The 21,554-nt window shown below is 36.7% G+C and overlaps 1 protein-coding gene across 4 annotated transcripts in view; it reads right to left on the bottom strand.

Moving 5' to 3' along the window:
• LOC149076154 (sodium/potassium-transporting ATPase subunit alpha-like) overlaps nucleotides 1-21,554 on the bottom strand; it is a 137,511-nt gene that overhangs the window by 76,079 nt on the left and 39,878 nt on the right. The window lies entirely within an intron of this gene.

The raw sequence follows: 21,554 nt of genomic DNA, 5'->3' as shown, positions 1-21,554 counted from the left end.
ATCCGCTTTTCAAGACTTAGTTCGTCCTGGACTGAAGTATGCTATAAAACATTGAAGGCCATACCTACAGAAGGACATAGACTTGGTTGAACGGGTGCAGAGAAAAGCTACGTGTGTCATTGTTGGCACGCGGGGCTTGAGATATGAAGAGAAACTTCATTTTTTGAAAATGTTCACATTGGATAAACACAGGTGTCCGGGTGATATGCTCGAAGTGTTCAAAATTTTCAGCGGGATGGACCATGAATTAATACACCGTCAATCAGATGCTTTTATAAGGGGACGCCATTATAGACTGGTAAAAGACAATTCTAGGTTATGATGTCAAATATGACATCCATATTTGTTATGAGCATCTTTCTCCTCACCCACCTCGTTGGGGATTTTACCTGTTGTATCCTTGTATGTGTATATATAAACAGATCACGAAATATCTTGGGCATTAATGGTATTTTTTATCTATCGAAACTGGAAACAAGTACGATCGCTAATCAAAAAATAAACTTTCGCAACACGAATTTCAAATGACACATTTCTGCAAGCGGATGATGAGAAATGTCAAAATGTTTATGATTCATGCTTTTTAAGAATCAAAAAATTCACATTTTATTTTAATTTTCCTGAATAATCTGTTATGTTATAATTTTTTATCATCTCGCACCCCGTTATTAACCACTGCTTTAAGCGGAAATCACTGAACCCTCCCTTCATACCATATATTTTTAAATAAAGTACGCTATTTTCCCATTTTCAGCTGGTGCAAACTAAACGGGAATTTGGAAAAAGTGCTCCATTGAGAAACAAACTTTACAAAATATCTGGGCTTGTGATGGTTAAAATAGTCCATGAACCTCTCAACGATCACGGACGAGATACCTCGTCCAAATGCAAAACAAAGAAATACATTCTAGCTCTCCATCTTTTTTTTCGGTAAAACTTTTCTCACCATCGTGAAGCTTTATTATAAACTAAAGAACGGAGGAGTTGTGTTTTCCCCTCCCGTTCTTTCTATACTTCTGTTTAGTGATATCCCCCCCCCCTCCCCGATATATAACATCTTTCTAAATACAAGGCCACAACAGGCAAAATGCCCAACGAGGTGGCTGAGAAAAAGATGCCCATAACAAATATGGATGCCATATATTTCTAAATTACATCAATCGAATTAAAAATGCAATTCTAAGAACTATATATACATGATAAAATATTATACAATGCCCATAAACAAATATTTATGGTTGACTTGAAGAGTGAGAAAGAGAAGTTAAGGACGAAAAATCTATATATATACTGCCACTACATAATCTTTATTTCCCCATCTCTAACATGCAAACAAGGGAAAACTAAGTTTTATCGCTGATACTTCAAATACAGATCAACCACATTTGTTGCCAAAAGCCTGAGCGTGAAGGGGGTAAAGGAGGCAAGGTATCTTCACCAATGCCGGTTAAAGGGTTAAAAACTCAACCTCGTTTATGACAAAATTTCGAGGGTCCCAATGAATGCCGTTATAACAGAGTCTGACAGTATTTTCCGGACCTATTTTTTTGGAATCTTGTGACCCATCTACTGAAACTTATTTTTTTCCCCCTCTGAAATTATTTTCTATGTGCAACACACATTACAGTAACTAGGTCACTACAAACAGCTGACTCAAACGTTAAATTATGGGTCGAATCAGAAAGATTAGAAGAAAGCCATATAAGAAATCGTCTTTCAAATCCCTATAAATTTCAACATTATCCGATTCCTAAGCCTACGATATGCGGACAGATTTTCAACATCATTTTTGCAGGAAGGAAGCGCTATAGTTGACATGACTTTCACACAACACACGTTTGAATGGGAAGACATACTTTTTTGAACCATTATTTTTTTTTTGTTTGTTTCCTTCGATCGCCAGGACCGATATCGTAGCAGTTCAGAATGGTTATGACATAAAAGTTTCCTACCACGGGAAGGGTCACCTCCATGGTAAGGAGAGAGAAAAAAAGTGGTGATAAGTCGCCATATCCATGTAACGTCACACGTAAGTGTTATCGATCACGGTAAGAATCGCCAGATTCTTTCGCGGTGTGCTCCGGCAACCCCTCTTGCTCTCCTCATCTCCAGCATCTCCTTTTCCCGGACGTTTCTTTATTTTTACTCTTAATCCTCCGCTTCTTCTCCTCCAGCGCCTCCTTACATAACGGCCGAATGAATCTTCGATACTGCGGGAGAGAGGGCGCCACGGAAGAAAAACATGCACGAGACGCGGAGGAGAGGACGAAGCTCTTGCTTCTCTACATAGACACACATTCCTTATCTCATCCCTGCAGCAAAACTTGAGTGCTTTTAAAAAGAAGGGACAAATAAAGAGAAGAGGGAGACAAATCAATCAACATACAACACTATCTTGATTTCACGTTGAATTTCTTCTAAGGATTCTCCAACATCAACAGAAATCCCTGTGGCCACTTATTATCAATGTCTTTTCTCGTCATTAATATTTCTCAAACTCTCATCAGTCCAGTCAATAGCCCATAAATAGTTTGCTATAGTTCCCCGACCCCCACGTTTTATCTGCTGCTAATCATCCAACCTCGTCTGTGATTATCCCTCCTTCTCAACCTGTGGCCATATGCCCCCCCCCCCCGTGGTTCTTATCTCTACCTTCTACGGGCCAATTTTTGAAAATCTTTGCTTTATTCGAGTAGTTTCCAACGTTTTATGTTTCAAGTAATATTCCCTTTGAAATGCGTAAGAGGCTTGCTTATGGGTCCGCCTAGGGCCAGGCTTAGGCATTTCGCGACTATAACTTGAGGGCGTATAATTGGGGGTGGGTAGCTTCTCTCTGTTCGAGGGCCAACATAATGGTCAGAAGCAGTGTCTTGGGCCACATCAGGGACATAACTCTGGTATAAAAGCAGCACACACAAAGGAGGAGAACTCCGGCATATAAGCCGCACCCAGTATGGTTGCTTGCTGTGGCATCGCAGGCTATGAACATTTTGACGGGATTCATTAACCAATAAAATGAACTCTTCATTCAATTAAATGCTAACTATAAATAATTATTAATGAATTATGAAATGAACTCTTCATTTCTTTAGAAAAGAGTATATATTCTCTCATAGACAGCAAAATCAGCGCAGAAAGAAACTGCGTAAATAGCTGCTACGTGGATCATAATTTTTTACAAGACCAGACTTAATTTTTTTCTTAATCATTAAGAAAACTTTTCCACTTTTTTTTCTCAGAAAATTATGAATGTTAATGCTCTAACCAGAGTGGAGAATGTTACTTCATAAAGCGTTTGAAGTTTATCAAACAAAAACATCATTTGACATTTTGAAATCGGTTATTCTGAATTCCGTCAATGATTTTGTAGTTTGCTTTTCTTTCCTGCTAAATACTTGACTGAATATTTTCACCGATAGACGGCAGTGGATTAGTTTTGAATTTTTTTTTGGAAAAACTAATTTAAAGGAAAATTTCGGTCGGCGAGATTACCATTATGACTGCTACTTCCGTAACTCCCACTGTATGTTTTTGAAATCGATCATGTGACCTGTGTGTTTGAAGAAGTTTTGTGTTTGTAGGGTCAACATAATGGTCAGACGCAGTGTCGTGGACCGCACCAGGGACATAACTCTGGTATAAAAGCAGCACGCACAAAGGAGGAGAACTCCGGCATATAAGCCGCACCCAGAATGGTGGCAATATAAAGTATTGTTTGTACCCAGTATGATGGTACACAAATTGCTTTTGTCAAATCAGAAATATATTTTTTTCTATATTAACCACAATTTCGTCAATCGAATCTCTAATTTCATATACTGTACTTCAAGAAAGGAAAGTCGGCATTCAAAAGAACCACATATAATTATTGAATTTAAAGAATTTGCTGTGTGAAAAGCACCTAAATGAAAAAGAAAATTCAGAACTTTTTGAACATAAATAGATTTAAGAATCAAAGAAATAACTTTACAATGAAAAGAAAAAAATTCGGAATTTGTGAAAAGAAGAGATTCCGTAACTCTCGTAAAAATTCAAATTAAGGAAGCCATAATTCCAGAATTACCGAAAGAAAAAGAAATAACTCAAGTAACTTCAGAATTGATGAAAGTTACTTCAAAATAAAAAAGGAATATTCAATCATTTGGAGGTTCGGTTTAACTTGGAGCTCCGTTGCCCCATCTGTTGAAATACCACTGTATATTACATTAAGCGCTAGGATTCTATCTTGCAGTTCTAGATACCGCAATGAGTTGGTGGTCCACGGTCTTCCTAAGAAGTTTCAATTTGGCCCGCAATGTCTGAAAGGGTGAAAACTCCCGTCTCAAAAAGGATACAAATACGTATTTTATTTTTACTTGTAGCTTACTACTTAAGTCCCGACACATAAACCAGGGACACATAAGTCGGGCTCTATTCCAGCCAGGAGTTTCATGTAGCCTCTATAAACGCATTTTCTACTGAAAACCAGTGGAAAAATTACGAAATACAGAAGGTCGATCCGCACGCCCCTAGGATAGATAGTGTCATTAGCCTTTCTCTTATGTAATCTATGCACATATACATAATATATATGCATTTATATTTTAGAATATGTTATAGAGGGCCCCGTAATGAAATTCATAAACAGGCCTTCTCGAATGCGGCAAAGGGTGATTGTGTCTGTGTTTTTTGACAGCGCATCTTTTTCTTCTATACAACAGACCTATTCATTGAATTTTAATTTTGATAATAATATAAAATTAAAATTTTAAACTCTTTCAGGGCCCGAAATCGTATCTATCTATGAGTGAGCTCTTTGTTATTTATTCAACTTTTTTTTGAATGAATATCTGGTGAATATAAAAATTTTGGATATAAAATGATCTCTTCTAGACCCCTCCGCAAAAGTTCAGAGAGCTCTCCTCTTCCCTTGCGATTGGAGGAGGGGGTTCCATATGCAAGGCGTCTTAACATAATGGGACCTTCGGCAGAATGATGGCAGATCACATCATATGGGCACTTTGTGGTCAGAGGCCTCACGCCATGTATAATGGGTCCATAGGTTAAGATGGTCATGTTTCTATTAATATTTTCAAAGTCCGGAATAGGTGTTAACTCTTTTTCCCATCAAAATTTATCTTTAATTTTTTTTAAGCTTTATTTCTTCAAATCCGATTTCTTTTCAAGGTTCTCTGTAACCCTTAACTAAGGGTGGGACGAACAGTGATTTGGCCGAATAACCGAATATTAGGCTAATGTTTTGGCTGAATACCGAATACTCGGCGGCCAAATATCGATCTTTTTAAAATTCATCACAATAACAAGTAAAATTGATGTTTTTAATTGAAAATAAAATTATTGGTAGTTTTATATGATTGATATTCAATTTTAATTATGCAATTTTTTAAATGAATATTAAAGAAACTGATAATTGCAAGATTTTTATTGTCATGATACTGACAATAAAATTTAAAGATGGTACAGTCGACGCTTGTTAAAACGACAACACATTAGTGTGACCATTTCATTACAAAGACCGTTGTGTAAGTCCCAAATGTTAACTATCTTCCAATATAACGTCCATTTTCGACGGGACGATGGGGTCGTTATAACGAGTGTTGGTTATGCATAGTATTTTAATATTACTTACAGAATCTATTTTTTTCAACACTTGTTACCAATTTTACATTTAATTAAGAGAATGTCTCAACCATTATTTACTCCCAACTTGCTATGCATCATAAAATTTATGACTCAGTTTCTTATTTTTCCTTTTTAGGTGTTCTTTGCCCCTTTCTGTAGCTCAATATGTATCTTGTATAGGTATTACATCTTTCAGTCAGTGAACTTGTGCGTAATTCATGCTCACTTCCACCTTATTCCAGTAGGATTCTATTTTCAGTTTCATGTTCTCCATATTCTAAAAATTAACCCCAACATAACCTTTTTCACAGAAAAGGATATATACCACACAATAAAATATAATCAGTTAATCTTTAATTTATGGGGAAAATTTGGAATTAATATAAATTTTTAAAAAGAGTTTTACGTACGTAGATGTGCATAGATATTCGGTCAAATACCAAAACATTACTTGGCCGCACCGAATATCGAATAGAAGCCGAATATTCGTCTCATTTTTACCTTTAACCACCTGTAATGGCTGGATGTTCATCCGTGGCCTCTCAGAATATCCCAGGACAGCGGGGTGGTCCTGGATGGATTAGATTGAGAACCACTGGTCTAGAGAGGTGGTGGTGGTACTGCTGCTGCGAAACCGCTGGAAATTCGGTCTATTCAAATGAAGCAGGAAGGAAACGTCGCGATGACGTAAGAACAAAAAAAAAAAATCCAGCCGATAGCAGCGACACCAAAATGACATTGGCAAGTGACCCTATTTCGGGACATTCGGAAAACCGAGATTAACGAGAAAAAAAAGCAGTCCATTACCACAAAAAATCGAGGGTGGAATTGGGGTGGGAGGGGGAAGAACTCTTAGTTAAAGGCTTGAAATTATATCAAATTTGAACTGTCGTCCTTGTACCTAATAAAACGCTTACAACTTTTTTTTTGTTCACAGCTTGCTTTTCGCCCTCAAGCTTGTTCGGTTGGATAGACAACCGTCGTCCGTTACAAGTGATTATGCAGCTTGGCCCACTTCTATACATTTCAAGTCCCGCTCTAACACTTTGTTATGCATGACCGGAAAATCGAAATAAGCAGCGCGCACGGTTCAAGAGAAAAAAATAAATAGAACCACATTAAGCACCAACAAATGCTACAAATTGCAAACGGCGGATACAGTGATACGAAAATTTTAAAATTTCTATCAATCGTAGCGTTTAATACATTAATGCGATATTCATATTGTATTGTATACATTTAGTCAGTAGGTAGGTCACTTCGTAAGGTGTCAGATTTGATATTCAGCGGCTCCCCAAAATAGCTACTTTTTGATGAGATTAAATTCGGGGAAGGATGTAGGCTACTACTACCTTATCCACAGAAAACGATTGGTCCTGAAGTTAGGATCTGCTCTCGTGAGGCTCTGAACTTTCATAAGTGAAATTTATTTTTCGTCTTCAGTCAAGGAAAGAATTATTGTTAATTAAGAGATAGTGATACAGAGACCAGGAATTTGAACTGTTTTTGTCTTCGACCGAAAGAAGTGCTTGTAAATAAATTTAAATTCAAGTACAGTATATTCCTACTAATCCGGCACGTACCAGAGACTACGTTCTAAATAGACTTAAATTTAGCGGCAAATTAGATTTTCCATATTACCGATGAATTAATATCCAGATGATCAATGAATTTTACTGGAAGGCTTTTAAAAAGGAAGATAATGTAAACTTCTACGCATGGACAAGCACGGGGCCCCTGATTTAACATGGGCAAGTAGGAACCCTAGAGCCCTATGATTTTACACCCCAGAGTTTAAAAAAAAAACCAGTCAAACCGAGACTAGTCGAATATGCAGCTGCCGACGAAAAACTTCAAGTTCGGCTCATTGGATATTTTGATTTTGGAGAAGTAATAATCACGGACCATTAATATCGTGTTTCTATACACACCCCGTACTTTTTCTGCTGAAACTTAGATATCTATTTTATGGTGTAGCTTAGGATACACCATTGGTGGACAAATCCCAGGCGCCAGCAGATCGCCATGGCGACTAAAAAACTGGAATTGACACCTGTTTTTTATGCATGGTAACTCAAGTCGAACGACAGCACAAAATTATCGGAAATTACACCAGCGTGTCTGCTAGATTGTAAAGAGATCCCAAAGTTCTGGACAAGCCAAAAATTACACTATTTTAGTCCGATTTTGTCGGGGGGGGGGGAATTGCTTGGCACCTATGAAATTCTGCTGGTGACAATTTTTTTTCCGATTTGTCAAGCCTTGGGGGTGCACCATACCTAATGCAAGGTTTGACAAATAAAAAAAATTATGCTCAATTTTTTAGGAGCCAAGCTTGGTATTTTTCTCAAGAAAAACGATCCTAAATTATGTATTCTGTTACTTTTCCCATGCTAAAAGATGTAACGTAATGAAATCAGAAAATTTTGTGTTACTCTTAGACTCCAATCTAGAAACTTACACCAATTAAGCACCCACATTTAGAAAATTTCAGGCACTGATACCGATTTCCTGGTCAATCTGGCGCCTGGGAGTCATCCATCCCTGGCCCAAAGTTATATTCAGAAGAACAACTTTTCTGAAAACAATCAAGGTTTAAAATATAAATTTTTTTAAACATTACCTTTTTAAAAAAAATTAATGAATGTACATAGAAAAAATAGCGCTTCCTAAGAAGACTTTTTTTTCTGCATTACTCGGTGGTAAAAGTACAGTAATACAAAAATGAATAGAGAGGTTCATCAAATTAAAATATAGAGGAAGGGAGATAGAGGCGTTTGTTGGTGCCAACGGCCCTTCGCACACCAGGACGTTTTTCGAAAGAGATAACCGTAGAGAGGTCAACAGCTTCCTCGTTAAGCACGTGAACGTTGCCCGTTCAATTACGTTGTCTTTTTTTTTTTTGCCATGCAAACCAGCCGCAATGAGAAGAGAAAAAAAACTCAGACATGACTGCTTGCAATCTTGACACCCTATCGCGAAAGGCATTTCTAAACACGTGATAACCTATCTAGCTTGGTAAAAGTGGGAGCTATTTAGTGGGGAAATTATGCTGATCTTTCCATGCTGTGATGGAATGGTTCCGAACTGTCCAGAGGACAGTTTCGGAGTATATTATTTTATCTCCGGTATTTCTACCGTTCGGGGGCAAAAAACTTGTATGTACATGGTGACTTGAATTGCAATTTACGGTACATCACCTTAATTTTGGTCTCGTACACATCCCAAGTTTTTAATTTTTTTTTTTGAAAATTATATATAATTTGAGAAGAATATCCCATTTTTGACACATTTAAAAAAAAATACGATAAACATATTGGTATAAATCGAGAAGCTATATCCCCACTTAGATGAGATAACCACGAGTTTTTAAAGCAGTATGTATATACATATTTTATGATAATTAATGATTTTTTATTGCTCTTATTGGGTTGCTGTATTTTAGATATATATTTGACATCCATATTTATTATGGGCATCTTTTTCTCAGCCACCTCGATGGGCATTTTGCCTGCTGTGGCCTTTGTATTTGTGTATTTCTCTTACTTTCAGCAAGGCTTTTTTATATTAATTTTTATTCTTTGCTGAAATCAGTATATATATAATTTTTTATAATTTATAAATAATACTATAATAATTATGACTAAATAAATTATAGTCATGTAAATATATTCATCTCACATATTCATCAAACAATTTACGTTTTTTCAGTCAATTACATTTTTTCCTATTGGGACTTGCAATAGCCCTCTATTCCCCACCATTGGTGATTTTTCAGCGATAGTTGGCAAATTTTCTTTCCTTTGACAGTTTTTCTTTTTAACTATAATTAGCATTTTTACTTGCATTTGACTAATGTCTTTTTTACCACAATTAGCAACTTTACTTGCCTTTTACAACAATTTTGATAACAATTCGCGATGTCTCTTACAGATCTCGATTTTACTGATTTTTATGAACGAAATATGGTTAGTCCAAGTATTTATCGTGTTGTGTATATATCGATACTTTTCTATCAGAGCACCTATCGCTGGCAGCATTTAGCCCCTGGACGAGTCGCATTTGGCCCGTTGGCCGGAAGTTGTGCACGCGAATGCGAGCCGATGTCCCCTCTAAAAAGTCTCGCCACAGAGAGCAACAAGCCTACAACGGTACAACTATTCAATCATTGCTCACAGTTTGAAACTTAGACGGCAGCACTGAAAAATCAAACACTAAAATACACACTCAGACTGTTAGGTCTCATACATAGACACATACTCACACTTCCGGGACAACTAACTCGGCAGTAAATTGCCATGGTGATAGGGCCAGAGTTGTGCTCGGCTTGAAAGAATGAGGTTGTGTAATCCTAGATACTACGTATGCTACCTACAGAAGGTATTGCTCCACTGGAAGACAGAAAGGAGGGGAATTCCTGTGCATTCCAATTGGAACATTAGTGCTCCGTAATCTAAAACGTTTGGGAACCACTGCAGTAATGGAAGGAAATACTTTTGTACTCTTGATCTGAAGAGGTACGAAATAGGTAGAGAACTTTCCAGTAGGCATCAATTTCAGGGGTATTCACACAAATGGATTGGTTGGTCTAAAATAACTTGAGTAGACGAAAGCTGAAACCAGATCTTTCAAGAATGAAGAAATTGGTGGGCTAATAGGCATAGAATCAGGCTTAGTCCAGTGTAATGCGAGGAGGAGTATTCCAGCGTTACCGAGAAAATTGAGATGTTGGTGACAGAATTCCATCGGCAGCAAGACTGAAATCAATCAACATTGTTTTCCTGCAACAGAGCAGCTATCTCTCGGGTTTAAGCCTTCCTAAAATGGCTGTTGTCACAGCTGCACTGGAAACATGTAGACTGTAAAGCAACCAACTACCCACATTCATCCTCTTGAAACACAACTTTGGCGCATGCCCCGTTGTCCTCAGACATACACACACACAGCTGTGCTATCATATCTTATAGATACTATACAACGTAAGCTACTCTTCCCCCAAGCATATATATATCATGCATAATCACCTCGTCAGTTTCCGCCTTATTTCATTCACCCGGCCATTTTATGTTACACATATAACGTGTGTGTATCTGCCACTCTGCATCACTCGAAAATGTAACTTCACGTGGTGGACTGATGAAATAGAAAAAAGACCGATTGAAATAGAAACAAGCATTACTTTTTTCCATCTCATACGATGAATATTGGCGTAAAAATGAACTAAGCTAATTACCCAGTAAGGTTGATACAACGATCAACCTTCCCTTTGGTCACATCACTGATGAAAGATCGCGTAAGTGAATCGGAAGCATGAAATACGAATCACAGAAGAATGTACACCTGTCACACAATAACGCAATGAAAGCACGAGCATTATACAAATACTCAATAAGAAGCGTGTTTGCACTAATATTGCGTATTCTAGAATGATTTACCATTATAAAGAGAGGCCAGGGTTGCCCTACCACACTCTTCAGGAACATTTTTTTTTTCATGCGCATATTCGTCGTATCACTGCATGCAACGCATCGCCCACGCAATGAAATGAAAAGAAACTATTCTCAATGGAAAAATTGGATTTGTCTCAATACACATTAACCCTCTTACAAGCATTGACGAGATACCTCGCCTTATTAAAACACATACAGTCAAGTCGTGATAAGTCAAACTCCGATAACTCGAATAACTGTTTAAGTCGAAGTTTTCACACAGCTCCAGAACTTTTTCCGTATATTTTAATGCTAAAATTTTCCCTTAATTGGAAGTTTTCTTCCTTCAAGTTGTTTTCGGGAATGAGAGAAATTTAAAAAATAGCATTTAGCAAAAGAATCGTACGTGGTATTTAGCAATCGGATGAAGCATTCAGCAATAGAATTTAGCGGATTCATTGTCTGCTTGCAGAAGGTGAATGAATTTCTCACGAAAGGAGGGAAAAAAGTGTCAAAAGTCACTGCATTTTTTTTGACAGTAAATAATCTTGTATATAACACTATTTATAATTCATTTCATACATATACGAGTATCATGCATATATGCGTCCGTTTCCATAATTCAGTATGTACGTCTAGGTTACTTCTAAATATTCTCATTCAATAATTAAATTAGAATAATTTACCTTTTCGAATTTCTTCATCTCCAGTAGTTTGACATGTTCTATTAATACGATATTTGTCAATAGCGTTATTTAAATAAATCCCCCCCCCACCCATTATGATTATGATCACCTTATTTTGAGGAAAAATTGGAATCATAAATATTGGATATTGCCACTCCTCGTCAATAAAATGTTACCGATTATTAGCAAATTACGAGTATTTCTTCTAAATAACCATTGGGGGGGGGGGGAAGAATAAAGTGTTACAGCAAGTATGCTGTGACATAAAATGTATTTCACGAAAAAGTTGAATGACAATATTATACGGATTTCTTTTCATTATTATTTGTACCGGCATACATATAGCTACTATTATTTTCCGTGCCTCAAAACTCAACTTATCCTCAAAATACATTATACTATGAAACCTCGATATAACGATACTGTGTGGATCAAGAAAAAATATCGTTGTAGAGAAATTGTCGTTATATCAAGAGGTAGCATTATCAGTCGCCACCAAATTTATGCTGTTGGTGACATCTCTTCTGAATTGGCATTCTTCATACAACCATAAAATGCATTCATAAGCATTTATTCGTAACAAAAACCTATAATTTATTCAAAAAAATTCTTACTGTTACGTGGTTTATGTGACACTTTTGTGTACTACACAAAAAGTGTCTTCACGGCACAACACCATTAACATTTCCGGAGGTTAAATACAGCAAAATACCGATGTTATTAAGCACCCTCGAAGGAACAGACACTGAAGAGGAATATAAAAATATATCGAAGGTTGTTTTGAGTGAAATATAGAAAATATAGTTGTAGCGGGGTTTCAAAACATCGTTATAGAGGGGTCTATCGTAGTATAGTATACCGTTACATCGAGAAGAGTTTAACAGACTAGACAATCCCCAACAAGATATGAAAAACTATCGTTGTACAAGGATTAATCGTTATATAGAGTACCGTTGTAAGGAGGTTTCACAGCATATATATTTATTAAATTATTAAACCTATATTTGATTAAATTAATAAAATTACCTCATCTTAAATTAAAGAATGAAATTAAGCGCTTCCGTCATGGACGTATTTGTCGTTATTCTGACCCTATAAATCTGTGATCAAATTATTACTTTCAGCCGTAACTCTCAAAACAGCCGCATCACATTATCGTCAATTCAGAGATAAGTATCCGGAAGCTAGAGGAAACGAAAGATGGATTATTGACTTTCCTAGGACCTGGATGACATCCAGTTCCGCAGTCGTCTTTTTATCTGCAACACAAAAAAAAAAAAAAAAAAAAAAAAAAAAAATTGTGCTTATAATCTTGGAATGCATCCAGACGTCACTGGCCCATTAGAATTCTGTTTATCCGCAACTGAAAGGGAAAGCATCTAAAATCTGATGAACGAGGAAGAACCTCGGATGTATCGGTGAAAGCTCTTGCCACTGGAACTTCAGTGAAACAAAAATAAGTTGCTGTTGAAATACGACAATAATTATTCTCATGCGAGCGCTTTCCGGAATTATTTGAAATCATTTTGTGACCAAAAAACCGAACTGTTCATTTAATTCACCGGAACATTAATCAGCGGTATTTTCTTAGCAATTCATTCTGATCCCGCTTTCAGAAGTCATACAGAAGTTGAAAATGTACGTACCAACCCAGAACCAAATGCAGTGAGAGGGTATACACTAGATCCGGAACCAAAGAAATAGGGGAAATAATCTGTAGATAATTATATTCCTCGTGTTTAGCTTTCAATTAGTTCTGAAGCCGATTTTTTTAGCTCTTTTACAGCTCTAAGAAAATATTTATTCGTGTCCAGAATGAGCTCAGCCCCCCCCCCCTCCGCCGTTTCAGAAAAGTCATAACTTCCTTTTAATTTTCCTTTAAACAAGTGGCGGGACCCTTAACGCCTCCTGGATCACTCAAACTAGAGAATTCGCGGACCATTTTTTGGAAACCACTATTGAAGGGAATCTGAATATCTCACGGAGGTAACGTATCCCTCGATTCTCAGGCAAGGGCTGTTTCTGCTACCATTTCCAACCGATGAAGCTTTAACCATGGTCAGAAAACATTGTTACATAACACATGGATTGTAAAAGAAAAAAAAGATTCCATGAGACAATCCTTTAAAACTGAAGATTTAATCTCAAAAAAATGAAGTTCTAGAAAAGAAAATTCTCAATTTTGACTCCAATTCTCCAGAAAAGAACCACCAAGTGCATTAATGGCCTTGGGGACGGAGGGAACAACGTCCGTTTCAAGATACCGACCGAAAATCACAGATTGATCTCGAAAAGAAAATTTCGCTTCCGTATCTCGCACGGAAGCGACAATTCTAAATCGCGAAAAATGGAGAAAAAGAATAATAAAAAAAATAGAATACCTGGAAAAATCGTGTAACGCGAAAGATCTATTTTTAGGAAACGAGATTGTCTTTTCTCGTCTCTCTTTTTTTCCTTTATCTCACTAGATCGCGTGAGCGAACGAGATCTCTCGGAAGCGATGATCGATCTTTTTCTTTTCTATTCTTATTCCGCCTCCTTTCTAATAGAGGCAGTTATCCGCAGATAGAGAAGCGATTTTTCAGATAAGGTAGCCGCTACCTGGAATGATTTCGGGCTCACCTGTGGGAAAACTATAGCAGTGTCGTTGGATTGCTTTGTGATCTTGACAGCAAATCACATTACCTACCAGTAGCAGTGAAGGGGGGGGGGGGGAGGGCGGGAGAGGGTGACAGCATTTGAATATCTTGAAGACGGTTAGAACGATTCGGGAAACATGTGGATGCACTGATTGATGTGTTTTCTGGAGTATTTTTTCTTTATCAATTAAGACGGATGATAAAGTCGTATTCATCACCTGACACATGCCTTCCAATCAGCACGATTCCTCCACATTCAAGAAACCATTATTGTAATTTCATGGACCATCAAATACAGTGGCATTTCTCGATAACCGACACCAGGGGATTGAATAATCGAATACTATCTCGAAAGGAAAAGAAAAATCACACCTCCTCTCCTTCCTCCTCCCGTTATCAGACTTCGAGGTGCGAATGGTCCGAACCGGTCTCCCATTTGAAAGTCTCTCCGCAGAGAGAGCAGGCACACCTCCAACAAAAGCTGACTCCGACCACTGGCAGGCAATTGACAGGACGAGGGGCGGAAGGAAAACATGTTATCAGGAAAAAACCTTATAATGGCATCAACTAACGGAACTGACCTTACCTTTACAACGGTATCTGGGCTCGTCAATGCCGAAATTAGAGGGTTTTAAGAACCCGAGATATGCCGAGATGGCCAAAATAATAGGGATCAAGTTAGAGATCTCGGGATTGCCACTGTGAGTAAGGGTAAATATAAAGCGAAATACATTGAGGCTTTGTTCAACAGCACAGTTTTCACAAACTTTTTGTCCCATTGCCCCTAGTCCAGTGAACCTATAGGATCCCTTTGTTAAACCAATGGCTTTTATCGCCCCCCCCCCTTCGGACCTTTCCATCGCCCACCAAGGGAGATATTGCCTACTTTAGGAAACACTGTTCTAGTCTTCAAAAAGTGTCCGCTAACGGGGAGTCTGTTATGGAGGTTCCAAATGTAACGTAATCCCATGTGCAACTTTTATGACGGCCGTATGCGTCGAGCAGAGGCAGACCCCAGCTGTTGTTTTTTTCCTTTTAAATGGAGACAACTGATTAGACAACCCTATAACAAGCAATGCTTAAAATAATCTGTTACCCAAGGTTGTATTATCTCCTCGTCCTTAACGCAGATCTAGTCATTAACTACGTCGAAAGGACCATAAATCACTTGAATCAATCATTGAATCATTATTCAATGATTGAATCGAACAAATTGTGTATAGGTCTTTTTTTCCTCTATTAAAAATAGTGATGTGTTTCATGTCTAATTGTAAAGGCTCGAGATTATTTCATCTCTATCATAAGGAATGGATCTGACTAAAAGGCGACTTGTATAATGATATTCTAGAGGTTATAGATCTGACATGATCTGATTTTACTGCATTTCCCCCCCTCTTTCTATCAGTTTAGGTTCTTTGAAGCAAAGTAAATGATACAAACTTTATCACTTTTTTCCTAACCTCGTTGGCGTCACAGTAGTGGTCGACTGAAATTTGTTTTCAAACTTCGAGGTGCGCGCGAACCGGCCTCCCATTTGAAAGTGTCTCCACAGAGAGAGCAGGCAGATCTCCAGCACTATCAACATGTATATATAGAACTGATTTTCTTTGTGTTCTGTCTATACAAATCTACAATTTTATACCGATCGTCGTCAAATTTTGAATATATACTAAACCGACCGGGACTGAATAATTATACTTTAAAAGTTCGCCATAGCTAGGCCAATGTCCAAAAATAGGCAAAAAACTGCCAGTCAGGTAGTAATGGTTTCTCGGCTTCAATAATGACTTTTAGAATGTGTACTTTGATTAGAGTGTTCCCTAACAATGACCTTTAGACATGTTTACTAGTTTACAATGCTTTTCCACTGCGTTGACGCTTCCAGTATACATAAAACCTCCCATATTATAGCTAGTACCTACATAAAATGAAAAAAGGTATGTCATTTTCACTTAAGAATATGGAAGACAGATGACATCAGTATAATGCTAAACAACATAAATTCGGTAAGATTAATACATTAGGGCTACACTACACTCAGAACACACGTTCTGGAATGTACCGATTCCTTAGAAATTCCCCAATTCGTTAGAATGTTTACGATTACGAGGGGCATAAGCAATTAAATGAGTTATTCATACAGTCATTGACTCAATCGCTTACTTACTCGGTCACTCATACGATCAGCAGTCATTAGCGAAGGTCAGACGAAAATTGCCTTACGAACCTAACATTACATTCATTAACGATTTATCGTGCTCACCAATACGAACTGGGGATTATACACAAACACCGAGTAAATGAGAAAAATTCGCAAAATTTACCAAACTCAGCAAAATGATCGGTGATTATGCATGATGGCCGGATTTATCTCCACCCCCCATTCATTGTAACACATTATATTAATCAATTCTAAATACACATTCGCTATTGCAGCGGTCGAATTTTAATGATACATATAGTGGATTGAAAATTGATGGTGTTAAATAGCTCAGTGTTATCAAATACAGTAGACTCGATAATCCGGCTGCGAAGTTAATCCGGCGTTTTTAAGCGGGTTTTTCTACGATCATGGAAGAGTAAAACATGTCACTGCATATGTGTACAGAAGTTTATATCATTTAAATGGGCTTTTTCAATTGGCTTCCAGTAATCCGTGTGATTTTGATAATCCGGCACACCCTAATCTGACACGAGCCGGATTATCGAGAGTCTACAGTATTTTCATTTTTGAAATTCTCTCGCAATTACACCCCCCCCCCCCGTTTCAATGGTGAAGTATATTTGCATCTATAGTTTCGTGCTCACAAGGCATTGTGTGCCAGCCATTCCAATTAAAACACATTCACGAACATACATTAAGCTCGTCTTAGTCTAAGCATACTTGTCATTGCAGTCTTATGAGTATTCTTGTGATATTGAGCACAGACGGTGTTAGTGACTAGAAAAATGATGTGAAGACCCATTTCAGGAAATCAGTTCGGGGTGGTATCTATTAAATAAGTTAACCCTTTATATCAGACATTATTAAAAGTAGGATAAGAAGAAAATTATAATAAATTAAAATAAAAGTGTAAGTAATTAATAATAAATATTTATGATGTAAATTATTTGGTAGCTCATTTTAGTTCTAAATAGAGGCAAAAAACAGTTTTTGAAACAATTAGTTTAAAACAAATTATCTAACCTAGTACTTTAAAGTACCGTCAGGATATAAAAAGGGTTAAATACTGCCTATCAAGCCATCCAGGAGTCTGATCGTACACGCACGAAAGTGCATTTTATAACATTCTTATTCCCTTGAATGCCAGACTGATATAATTATGCACTCATTCTACTTGCAAATATGCGGCATTATATTTTGTGATCTGTCAAATTCTTTTCCCAGATGCTTCCAATGCGAATTCACAAAACTAGTCAAAATCGGTTATACTAACAAAGATTTCGTGAAGTTTTTCGTTATAACAGAGGTTGACGTTTTCAAGACCGTTTTAAATATGAAAAACAAAAACCAGATGCAATAAATACATGAAGTTGAATTTTTATAACGATCAGGGGTGAGCGTAATTTAATAAGCATATTGAAATAATAAGTACTCGATATCGCCAATTTCCGCTTTGTAGCTAATTGTCAGCGGAATTGCCAATTATTGCTTATCAACAGCTCTCGGTGGGGAAATAAAGTGCTATAGAAAGTCTGCAGTGAATTAAAATGTATTCACGGAAAAAAAGGTTGAACATTGCACATGTATACGATGAATATTTATATTTTTACACTGTCGTATGTGCACAATTTAAAAATTATGCAAATTATCCTTGTCTTCGTAAATATTATAAAATAAAATAAATTTCGTACAAAAGAGGGGAAAAAAAGGGAAATCGATTTTAAAAAATTCGAAAAGACGAAAATTGAAAAAAAATAATGGAATAACGCATGTACGCATAATTACTCATATCAATGAGCAATTTGGGGTTCGGAAAAAAAATGCGATTAATATCTTCTGCGTTGTCAAATATCAAATAGATTAACAGACGAATGAAGTTGATTAGCTCAAAAATTGTAGGTTTTTCTGTAGGAAACGCCATTAAAAATCAAAGGAAAAAGGGACGAAAATTTGTCGTTATATTCAAGGTAATTGTATTTTCATTGACGTTATAAGCAAGGTTCATTCTAAGTTTACAACCGAGTCTGACCCTATATACGAAAAGGTTTTCAATACAGTAGGCCACTTTTAAGATTTTTCTTTTTGAAATATAAGATTTCATTTTTTTTGACAAGAAACTATACAAAGAGAAAAAAATCTTTTGACATTATAATCAAAATTCAGCAGCTCTTTTTTTTTCACGGGAAGTAATGGCGAGTACGCGTTGAAGAGCAATGCAAATAAACTTCAACAGGACGGTATTAAAGTAAATATAATTTTATTCATTCGTAATTTAGGAGCGCGTACATGTTTAACGCACATTCTGATCCGAATAATTTCAAATGACGATGGGAGGGGGGGGGGAACTATAAATACAAACATAACTCCTTAAAGCTACATTTTCAAAAGAATATTTTATCGACCTCTCCAGGAAACATCAACGCACTGGTAACAAGCACTCTCAGGCAGGTAATTACATTTGCAGATTCGCGAAAATTCTTTTCTATAAAACAAATCCTTATAAGACAATCAAAAATTTAAAATTAAAAAAAAATGAATAGAATGGCTCTGAAAAAACTGAGAAAAAGAACGCATAAATTCTACGAAAGCAGCGTTTTTAGTTTTACATTATTTGCTATCCATCGCAAATGATATTTCTTCGATCATATCACGCGAAAATTCGATTTGTCTTCTTTTAATAACCTTAGCCTGGATTTCTCAAGTTGCGTCAAATAGGATGTCATTTATTCCTTTCATGAAGAAGGAGCGTTAAATTAATACCTTCCACAGCCAACTGAAAGCGGGGAAAAAGAGGAAAAACATAAAACAATGGCGGTACGAAGAAAAATATGTAATTTCAGCCGTCATCTGTAGGTGGGGCACGAAAAGATTTTTCCCGTCACAACGAAGCAGTCTTCGAACTTTAATAAGCATATCGACTTGTCATATATTCGATATTCTATTCCTATGAACACCATCATTAAGATATATAATTGCTATAGAATCGAATCTAATGTCTAGAAATTCCCTATCGTGATTCGAATTTATTGATCATTCCGAAGACGATGTACAGGGAAGGGGTACGCAATAAATAAAATTCATCATTCCATTATTGTTATTTACATGAATTTTTACGTTCCTAGTTCGAATTCCGTTGGCAGCACAGTCGTGGTCCGCTAAGTTGGTTTTCTAACTTCGAGGCGGAAATGCGATCCCCGGTCTCCCATTTCATAAAGTCTCTCCACAGAGAGCACGCAGACCTTCAACAACATACATTGAAAATTCAAGCATTTAACATTTTTACTTCGAAATGACAAATGGCAACTCCAGCAATGAGCATCAAACACAACTCTGACAACATAAAATACGCTAGATACACACGAATACAACACGTTCCGTCATGAACCGATTCTTAAGAAACTCCGCAGGGGCATATTGTACGAAATGCAAGCACGGATAATTAGTAGTATTCAAATTTATATCCACGATACTACATGTACAGAGACTGGAAGTTTTATTTCGAATACCGCTTCAAAATAAAAAATTTTGTACCATAATTTCAGGTAAATAAGCTCGAGATGCAAGTATATTATTCACACTAAAAAAAATGACCAAAAAAAAAATCATAGAAAACCCGCAGCGTCGTATAAGCCGCACGTAATTTTGTTTCAGAGCTTAAGAAAAAAAAAAGGGATACTCTTTAAAATATATTCTACGTTCAAGTTTTCTTCTAGAATTTCATAATGTAACACTACACAAGATATCGTCCCTCCTCATGCCAGAAGCACGAATGTGTGCAAATTTTATCCTTTTTTTTTTAAATCAGCTGGTTTGATATATTATTTTGCTAATCTAAGTTTAACTTGAAGCACGAATGTCTATCCCTTTTTTAGACACATTACAAAACATTTTAGAAAAATAACTTCCATGGATTAACATGGGTAGAGGAAACATTTAAACGTCATTTCTCACGTTCTTTTTTCCCCCCAAGGACATAAAATTTGTGCTTCTGGCATGATGAGAGGTTCTTATTCTCGAGTAAAAATTTAATTTTTCAGCTGGAGTGAAAATAAATATACGAGGAAATGCTCATCGAAATTAACATCCTTTGAAATTAAAAAATAAAATCGAATTAGCTTTATAACTAGAAATTATGGTAGTTTTTTAGTCGATCCTGTATGGATACTGCAAAAAGCTTTATTGCACACACAGTAATGAGTTGAGCATAAATTTTCACACAATAACCATGCAGTTACTTGATTGGATCAGTCTATAGCAAGTGGATTCGAACCCGAGGGAGGATGTAGATAAGATATTTTCCCTAAGGAACTTGAGGCGACCACCAATAGACAACGCCATTTCCAACGCATCTCACTAATGGCAGTACATTGCAATATAGCGATATGGCCAGAGTTGGTGTTTGGTGAAGAAGTAATAGCCTATAGCAAGTGTTTTTGACAAACCACAGGTGCTAGGTCACGATATGGATTAGAAAATCAGCATCGGAGCCTATATGAAATTTTCTTCATGTGATTGCTAAATTAGTCTTCTTAGGCCGGAATAAAACTATTAAAGTTTTACAAAAGTTCATTTATAAAACTTAAAAAATGCAACCAAGCAAATCGATAACATTTGAGAGAATGTAACCAATAGGGTTATTTTGGTTTTTTTTTTTTTTTTTCAATTTTTATAAAAAAAATATTTTATGAAACATTTATAAACCTGGCCTTAAAGACAAAATTTTCTGATTTCATGATAGAATGTCTTTTAACATGTCGGGGGAAATTTTAGGACAGTTTTCTTTTGAAGGGGAAAAAATCAGATTCCTAAAAAATTTGGCTGGCACCTATTTTTTTTTCTTTTTCATTTTGCCAATCTCTGGTCTGTTGCAGGGCCTCTTTCTCGCATGGCTAAACGGACAAATGCGCAGGGCCCACAAGTTTTCGGGGCTTCTAAATTCGTTGCCTTTTGTATTACAAGCACGGGCTTCTCTCCCATCCTCACGCCTCAATTCCAAAAAACACTATCAGTTAAT

The sequence above is a fragment of the Pholcus phalangioides genome, unplaced genomic scaffold (assembly GCF_987345545.1).
Source record: "Pholcus phalangioides strain wild (caught in Gottingen) unplaced genomic scaffold, Ppha-v1.0 ptg000015l_1, whole genome shotgun sequence".
In the NCBI taxonomy this organism is placed as follows: Eukaryota; Metazoa; Arthropoda; class Arachnida; order Araneae; family Pholcidae; genus Pholcus; species Pholcus phalangioides.
Note: the sequence above shows the minus strand (reverse complement) of the source record. Positions and strands in the feature narration are given on the sequence as shown.